The sequence below is a fragment of the Nycticebus coucang genome, chromosome 10, assembly GCF_027406575.1.
Source record: "Nycticebus coucang isolate mNycCou1 chromosome 10, mNycCou1.pri, whole genome shotgun sequence".
Taxonomy (NCBI): Eukaryota; Metazoa; Chordata; class Mammalia; order Primates; family Lorisidae; genus Nycticebus; species Nycticebus coucang.
Window position 1 is genome coordinate 105,975,223 of NC_069789.1, and position 9,285 is coordinate 105,984,507.

The 9,285-nt window shown below is 42.1% G+C and overlaps 1 long non-coding RNA gene across 2 annotated transcripts; it reads right to left on the reverse strand.

Moving 5' to 3' along the window:
• Positions 1 to 4,576: 4,576 nt before the first annotated feature.
• Positions 4,577 to 8,723, reverse strand: LOC128597250 (uncharacterized). Of its 2 annotated transcripts, XR_008383233.1 has the most exons (5): positions 8,603 to 8,723; positions 7,596 to 7,738; positions 5,866 to 6,007; positions 5,588 to 5,688; positions 4,577 to 4,659 (listed from the first exon to the last, which is right to left on the reverse strand). It is a non-coding gene; the product is annotated as an uncharacterized LOC128597250 (long non-coding RNA). The 2 variants fall into 2 exon arrangements; XR_008383232.1 differs by lacking the exon at positions 4,577 to 4,659 and having other exon boundaries at positions 5,393 to 5,688.
• Between the last annotated feature and the right edge of the window lie 562 nt (positions 8,724 to 9,285).

The following is a 9,285-nucleotide window of genomic DNA, read 5'->3' on the forward strand; positions in this document are numbered from 1 at the left end:
AAATAAATGGATTTTCTAAAAGTTCCTGAAACAAACAAGAGAGCTATTTACTTTCCTGGGCAGGAGTTTCCTGGAATTCAAGACATGTTAATGCAGTCTTGACAGTCCTCAATCCTAGTAAACTGTGTGGCTGATGATGGTTTCCATACTCAAAGGACACTAAGCACACAACTCAGGGACAACAGACATAACCAAGATGTGTGATCACCCTTCTGACCACTAGGCATATCATATTGGCTCCATTTTGCAGATAGGGAAATTGAGGCTTGTGGCCATTAGAAAGAGCACAGCTAGTTGAGTCTTGGCAGATCAGAAGTGGCTCTGAATAGCTAGCCGAGCTAACTAATCAGGTGATAAAGGCACCAGGGGAAGAAGTGGAAGGATGGGGCACAGAGGGCTGTGCTTGGGGAAAGGAACAGGGGACCCCTTGGGAACTAGAAGCATCTCAGCCTGGGGCGTTTAGGCAGGGGAGCCATGAGAAGAGGCCCCAGGAGGCCTTGCCATGGAGTCTGGGCACTATTCCAAGGGTGATGCCAAGTCACTGGAGGGTGATAAGCAGGAATGACATGCCTAGATGAGCATTTCAAAGTTAAATGGAACTGCAGTCAAAAGATGGATGGGGAAGAGCAACTATTAGGGGCTGATTCAATAATTCAGGGAGAAATAAGGAGGACATGAAATAAATTAAAAATCAATGAGAATGGGAGAGAAGTGGGCCAATGGAAGGGAAGGAAGCAGAACCAACAGGGTTTTGTTTTTTTTTTTTTTTTTTTGTAGAGACAGAGTCTCACTGTACCGCCCTCGGGTAGAGTGCCATGGTGTCACACGGCTCACAGCAACCTCTAACTCTTGGGCTTACGCGATTCTCTTGCCTCAGCCTCCCAAGCAGCTGGGACTACAGGCGCCCGCCACAACGCCCGGCTATTTTTTGGTTGCAGTTTGGCCAAGGCTGGGCTTGAACCCGCCACTCTCGGCATGTGGGGCCGGCGCCCTCCCCACTGAGCCACAGGCGCCGCCCACCAACAGGGTTTTGAGTAGACATGGGGGCCAAGGACAAGGGAGTTTTATTGGAACTGGAGATGACATGAGAGTGAGTCATACTCTCCACAATGTTTTGAAAAAATTGTCATTCAACAGTTTTACAATTTTCTTCCTGGAGAGCTGAGATTTATTTTTTCCTATACTGCGTATATAACTAATACAGTTTTGCTTTTGTAAATGGTTGCTTAAAGGCTGATTCTCCTTTCCGAGCTGATGGGCTGAAAGGCAGCCATTAACAAAATCACCTGTTATATTTTGGGGTCAAACAAATGCCCAGCCACTTGGGGATTCCAGAGCTTAAAGAATAAGCTGCACTATGCAGGTAGCAGCCAAGCGGCCGAATAGCAAATTGAGCCAGTGACCTGGCTTTTTCCTCAAAGGCAGCAGGGCCATGCTCCAGCCCTGGATGAGGCCAAGGCTAATGGACTGTGGGGAAACCCTGACCACAGCCTCCACCATGGGCTGTGGGAAATGCCAACAGCCAGGAAAACGAGCAGACCTCTGAAAGCTGCTGTCCAGGAAGTGGTGTGCTACTAAAACGCGGCTCATCGTGATCATGAGCAGCAAGCAATGAGGAAGACCTTTGGTTTATAACCAGGTTCCAAATGCATAAGACACAGGTGGGGAAACTTTTCTTGTTGGAAGCTGCATTTATTTAGCTGAATCAAATAAGGCTGCATTCAAGAAATTTCAATTAGGCTCTGCGCCTGTAGCTCAGTGATTAGGGTGCCAGCTGGTGGGTTCGAACCTGGCCCAGGCCTGCTAAAACAACAATGACAACTACAACCAAAAAATAGCTGGCCTGTAGTCCCAGCTACTTGGGAGGCTGTGGCAAGAGAATCGCTTAAGCCCAAGAGCTCGAGGTTGCTGTGACTGTGACACCACGGCACTCTACCAAGGTGACATAGTGAGACTCTGTCTAAAAAAAAAAGAAATTTCAATTAAATGTTTAAAAAAGTTAGGTTTTTACAAAGTAGTGCACAACTATGTACTTAATAATTTCAAAAAAATGAAAACTATGTGTTAATTTTAAAGATAACCTTTCATTGACTTTGTTGTATCTGCTTTTCGTAAGAAAGAATTTGGAAATTTGGTTGCAGTGTGGAGGGCTGCAGTTTCAGCTGATCCTCTTCAATGACTTTCAACTGGTATGACATGAGAGGATCTTAGGTGTGCTGAAAAATTGTAATCATTAATTAAGTGTGCCTCAAAGTTTAACTATAGGTTATTGTGTGCTGTGAGATAGAAAAGGTTAAAAAACACTCCTCTAGATGAGTATCAGTCATTTGTGACCTTAAGGGTGTCTTGATTTGGGTTAGGTAGGAGAATGCAGATTTGCAGCAATAAGGGGTTAAAAAGCAAGAAGGCATGTTGCCAAAGGCATGAGTATTCTACAGTTTTTTTCCGTATTTTGATTGGATCTTTCTTAGTGTCAAACAATGACTTTAAACATCATCTACTGAGAGCTCAATTCTATCTGCAGTTCTTTAGGTGCCTTGGGAATATCGACTAGCTGAGGCTAAAATGCTAATTTAAGTGTCGTGTCATGGTTCTCAAAGTCAGTGAACCTTTCATTGTATTCTCCAATTAATAGGTCTATAAGAGCTTCAGATTCTTCACATGATTTGCAAATATCCTGCTCATCAATGACTCCATTTGCTAACTGGGGAAAATACTCATCTGAAATTTCCTTTTGAAGAAGTATTTTGAAAAAGATAGCTTTTTCTGAAGTGCTTGGATTTTTTGCCACACATAACATGTAGAATTAGTTTTATCTTGCAAAGAAATATTCAAGTTGTTTTGATTTTACATTGTATCAGAGGTCCTGCATTCCTGTAGAAATCTTCTTTCAATAATTCACATTGCTGATTCTGTTCTTCATGAAGTTTAACTATCCATTCTTGCAGAGAAAAAATTTTGGTTAATACTTGTCCCTGCCATGAACAATGCACTTTAGAATTATACAGAAAATCCACACTGAATACCCTATCATTCAACTTCAGCATGTTATGAAACTGACAATGCTATGTTGCATTTGCACGGATATAGTTAATTTTTATAATGAGGATACCTGGAAAAAGTAAGGTCTGAAAGAACAGAGGTCTTCTCAAGGAGACCCTAAAGATACACCTGCAAGGTCCTCCCCATGGTGACTCAGCTCTTGGGAATTTGTAAAAACTTAGCTTCCTGGGACTTGGAGGCTGATAATTATTTCTACTTCTGTGAAAGCCTGTGATTCTGTAAAAGCCAGAGCCTGCTTCTCCAGCTTGATTCAAACTGACCAGTGAGAAAGGTAACCATGGGCCAGAACTCTTTGACTGAAGATAAAAAGGGAAACACCAAGCCAGTCAGAGGGCATGGCCATTTTGAATTCTTCTATGCCCTTTGCTCAGCCAGCTGAAATAAAGCCCTTCCTCTTATAAACATGATGTTTGGGTGCCCTTCCTCACCATTGGGCCTCATCTTCCTGCAACAATAACTTGTTGCAAAGTGTCACTTAAAATAGAAGCTTTAGCACAGATATTTTGCTGATGCAAGATACAATGAAAAGAAACGAAAGGATCTGGATCTGTTAATACTTTTTAATCTGTGCAATAAACTCTTCATGTTTTCCTGTCATGGAAGGTGCACCTTCTATACAGACACTAAGTTTATCAAATTCAGTCTAACTTCATGACTTCATCCTAAAAGTTGTTAAAGATATTTATTCGCATGTTCTGTTCACAAGAGTACTCAAAGGGAGTAACTCTTCATAGCAAGGGAAATCTTCTGTTATGACTCAAATGAAATATAAAACTTGCACTGAGTCAGTAACATCAGGTGATTCATCCAAAGTAATTGAGCAATATGTATTTTCCTTTTGAAGTACTATGTGAAGTTCTATTAAGTTGAAGGCTAATTTGTGCTATTGATTGGTTTTGGGTCTCCTTGAGAGAGGCAGTTATTTGTACTTTGAAACATTATCAGCATCTAAACATCCTACAACTTTGAAAATGCATTAGTTCACAATTTCTGCATCACTGAATGGCTTCATGTTTCCCCTGAGTATATAAGTTACCTTATAAGTTACTTCAGTGGCATCATTTCCAGATCTTATTTCTGCTTAAAAGAATTGTCTTTGTTTTTGCTTTTCATCTTCTAATTTCTGCAGTACAACGTTTCATGCCTCTCCCTCTAATTGAAAATATTTGTGTTCCCTATGAGTATTACAATGCTGATGAGCAATGAATTTCTTTAATGTTGACATTGCAGTATTACAAAGCAGAAACAAGATAATATTGCAATTTCCAGTCCTCATTTAAAAATCTGTTTTCTTCCTTCATCATTTTCTTGGTCTTCATTGACACGATGGGCTGTTAAGTGGACAGAATTAAAAAATACTGTCATGGCTCAGCACCTGTGGCTCAAGAGGCAAGGCGCCAGCCACATACACCTGAGCTGGTGGGTTCAAATCCAGCCTGGGCTCGCCAAATAACAATGATGGCTGCAACCAAAAAATAGCTGGGCATTGTGGCGGGCGCCTGTAGTCCCAGCAGGAGAATCATTTGAGCCCAGGAGTTGGAGGTTGCTGTGAGCTGTGATGCTACGGCACTCTACCCAGGGTGACAACTTGAGGCTCTGTCTCAAAAAAAATGGTCAGCTGTGCAACTATTCATAGATTCTACTTCAAACAGAAACAGTCCACTGTTGTCAAAAGCTGAAAACAGACTGTCATACTCAACTCCCATAAACTATGGCCAACCAGCCTCAGGAGGTAGTGATGCCAGTAAGGCGGGAGTGAGGGGAGGTCAGAACTAAATCATGAACGTAGCAGCATCAGTTTAGCCCTATGTCTTACTAATGTAAGGGGTGGTCAATCATGGAAGATTATTTAGTTGAAACTTATTTCATTCCTTGGCATTTTAAATACATTCATTAATATAAAAGATGAACAGAAATGTATTAATAAAAATGATTTGTTCTTTAAAATTTGGATTCAGTCAAGAGGTCCCACTTAAGGACCTAGAAGACCACATATGGCCTTAGGGCTGCAGGTGCCCCACCCCGGCATAAAGGAAACCTACCGCCCTTAGAAAGCTGAAACTATATGGTGCCCCATGATCGCATTAATGTACACAGTTATGATTTAATAATAAAAAAAAAGAAAGCTGAAACTACACATTTTAACATCCTATTAACTGGTTTTGTTGTTGTTTACTTAGTGACTAAGTAGCTCTACTGAATTTGCATAGAAGAAGTTGAGCCTTATAGGAATGGTATTTTGGTAATTAGATGTGTACATTTTAACAAATGAAGGACTTCTTCAGAAATAGTTCTTCAGAATGCTACCTGGGTAATAAGCAATATTTTCATCTCACCCTTTTCCATCTCCCAACCACCTTTCTATCTATTATTTCATTTGATCCTTACAACAACCCTATGAAGTAAGTAAGAAGGATATTATCAGCCCAGTTTTATAGATGTGGAAACTGGTGCTTAGATGGTTTTAGGACTTAATCTAGGAGGGTCATAGAGCTGTCACCCAGAAGAGCCAGGACTCACAGACCTGATCTTAGTCCACCTGACCCGTAGCAGCTCCACACCACCCTTTTGTTCAGAAATCTACTTTCAACTATTCCAGGACTCTTGCCAGCTTGAAAATTGGACCTAAATATTTGCGGGAAGAGAAAACAAATATTGACTGAAACAGAACTACAATTTCATGCTCATATAATTGTTTTCTCCATTTATTATGAAGTCAGGGGAAGTTTATGATGAAAGAGATTCTCAGGGTGGCTAACCTGCCTGCCACAGAGATGTGAGCATGACTGGATTTTTCCTCACCTGACATTTTCGATCCCCAGTAACATTCATGGACAGGGACACAGCTGGCCTTCCCAAAGCCTGCACAGCTGCCTGGGTTGAGGCTCATCTTTAATAAGTTCATGGTGAGCAGGTCAGACCTCATTGCAGAGCATCATTCATTCTTGGGATGAGAAGACAGTAATATAAAGTGCGTCTTACTTTTATTACATATGCCATTAGATAAAATAGGCTCTTCCCTATGATCACTACATTACTTCTAGCAGAATATAAGCTAAATCGTTCTTCCTAGAACAAAATGCACCAGAGAATATTTGGTTCCCACAGCCAATTTAGCTTAAATCTTTTTCCAAAAATTCTGAAGTTGCTCTAAGAAAAGTTATGTTTTTAGAGCGGCGCCTGTGGCTCAGCGGGTAGTGCGCCGGCCCCATATGCCGAGGGTGGCGGGTTCAAACCCAGCCCCAGCCAAACTGCAACAACAACAAAAAAAAATAGCCGGGTGTTGTGGCAGGCGCCTGTAGTCCCAGCTACTTGGGAGGCTGAGTCAAGAGAATCGCCTAAGCCCAAGGATTTGGAGGTTGCTGTGAGCTGTGTGACGCCACGGCACTCTACCGAGGGCAATCAGGTGAGACTCTGTCTCTACAAAAAAAAAAAAAAAAGAAAAGCTATGTTTTCACCCTTGGGACATCAAAAGAAATTGAGGACCAAGAACACAACAACAACAGGCTTTACATTGGCTAAGTGTAAGAGAGTGATGAGGAAGTAATTTGAACGATACATTGAAACCATCTGGATTAAGTGAGTTCCCACCAAATCTGTAACAGGCAATCTCTGTCATTATCACTCTTGTTTTAGGTGTTTCCATTTTTCCTAAAATGTGGGGGGTTTCCACATAAAAAGGACATTTTGCTTACAGATCAGTTTTCCTTCATTATTTTTTTCCCCTAATAATTTAAAGAATGGCCCTAAAGGTAGGCTTAAGGCTTATATTTAGAAGGATATTTGTTACCCTTTTTAAAAAGTTAAATGGAAGTGGTTGTTTGGTTAACTGGTTAGGCTAATGAGAGGTGGCTTTTAGTTTGAAAACATTTGCCTAAGTTGCCCTGGAAACTTAAACGTACATGTATTAAGAAACTTCAATTTAAACTACAAAAGGTAATTTCCTCAGCCTCAGTGATTTTCATAATACATTAAGTGGTATTTTAGAAACTACCTGTTGTTTTTGAAGAAAGGTTTATCACAGGTATACCATTCCCTCTACTTTCACTTCAATTTTGCTATTAAATTCAGTACAATTCAATGTAATACTTATACTAGGCAAGGCTCCCATAGATAAAAGCTAAAAGAAACTTAGCAGTAAAAGAGAAGTTACTGCCCCCAAGAATTAAGAAGGCCAAGATGCTTCTGGGTCCCGCGGGTCTGGGTAGGGAGCAGTGATCAGCTCAGAGCTTCATCTTTCAGTTACACTGACCCCACCTTGGCTTCATTGCCTGGACATCCTCCCTAACCAGGGGTCCTCAAACTACGGCCTGCAGGCCACATGAGGCGGTGTGATTATATTTGTTCCCATTTTGTTTTTTTACTTCAAAATAAGATATGTGCAGTGTGCATACGAATTTGTTCATAGTTTTTTTTTTAAACTATAGTCCGGCCCTCCAATGGTCTGAGGGACAGTGAACTGGCCCCCTGTTTAAAAAGTTTGAGGACCCCTGCAAAACGGTAGACACACTACCTCTTGGAAGCCGACTCACCCTCTTAGTTGACATCCTGAAGAAAGAGTCCATCTTCCCTCCTCCCCACTGCAGCTGGGGATACTGACTGGTCCCTGAATCAAGCTGGTGCAAGAAGACTGGAGGAGGGTTCTGACTTGCTGGACCTTGGTCATGAGACCACCCTGGAAAGGGAGTCAGCCCGAACTGACTATACTGGACAGTTCCTCACTAGAAAGAAGGGTTTCTACTGTAAGAGGAGGGTGAAGAGGCAGGACCAGACCAAAGCAGATATTCAACTCCAAACTTCCCAAACTCATCTCTGAATAGTAGAAATAGAGGTGAATTTTTTAAATAGCTTTTTTGGTATATATCAAATGTTCAACCAAATCATGTATTATTTTAATAAACAGAAAAAAGCAATGAATATAATTCTATTTAAAAATATTATAGATCTATATGGAAGGATGAATTGTTAAGTGAAATAAAAGAAATTGTAATATATATGGTGTGATCCTATTTGTACTAAAATACTTCTGAAGGCCATATAAGAAATGACTGATGGGCGGCGCCTGTGGCTCAGTCGGTAAGGCACTGGCCCCATATACCGAGGGTGGCGGGTTCAAACCCGGCCCCGGCCAAACTGCAACCAAAAAAATAGCCGGGCGTTGTGGCGGGTGCCTGTAGTCCCAGCTACTCGGGAGGCTGAGGCAAGAGAATCGCTTAAGCCCAGGAGTTGGAGGTTGCTGTGAGTTTTGTGAGGCCACGGCACTCTACCCAGGGCCATAAAGTGACACTCTGTCTCTAAAAAAAAAAAAAAAAGAAATGACTGATGACGTCTACCCTCCCGAGTGGGCAGGAAAAGGCTGAGGGCAGCTTATTACTTTTCACTTTATATTATAAGCACTATTTGAGTCTTTTCAACATCTACAAGTATATCTTTTATAACATACAATAAACATGGATGACAAGTGCCAAGGGTTCAAAGGAAGGGACAGTCAGGTGTTTTAGTTGTCAATTACCATGTAGGGGCTAAAAATAACACCCACATACTGTCTCACAGTTCCTGTGTGTCAAGACTTCAAGTACAGCTGAACGGGGTACAGCAGAGGCGCTGCAGTGGGGCAGCCTCATCCGGAGCCCACTTGGAAAGGGCATGCTTCATACTCATCCGTGAGGGGTTGGCAGGACTCAGCTCCTCATGTGTTGACACCCTGAAAACCCCTGCAACTCCCCATCACATCAGCCTCTCCGTGAAGGATCTCACAGCATCAGAGTGAGGAAGTAAAGGGGCAAGAGAGGAAGGCCCAGCAGGGTGGGAGTCATGGAAGTGGCATCTCATTACTTTTGCTGTATTCCATTTGCTCACAGAAGCAAGCCTCTGGGTCCAGGCCACACTCGGGTAGAAGACCACACAAGGGCATTAGTGCCAATGTCGGAACCATTGGTGACCCCTGAAATAGCCTGCATGGCTTCCTGGGGGAGGAACTTAATAGGCACAACTTGAAAGAAGGAAAAATTCGAAAGAATGAGAGAGAAAAGTGGAGGGGAATATGGAAGGGCAACATAGAAATAAAGATGCACAGGCAGAAAAGTAGACAAGCATGCTCAGAGGAGGACTGGATCATGTTGCTGGGAAAGGGGGACTTTTCCTAGGTCTGAGAAGGCTGGAAGTCTGTTAGGAACTGAACGCCACACTAAAAAATATTAAGTGCATTCTCCCCAGAGAGAG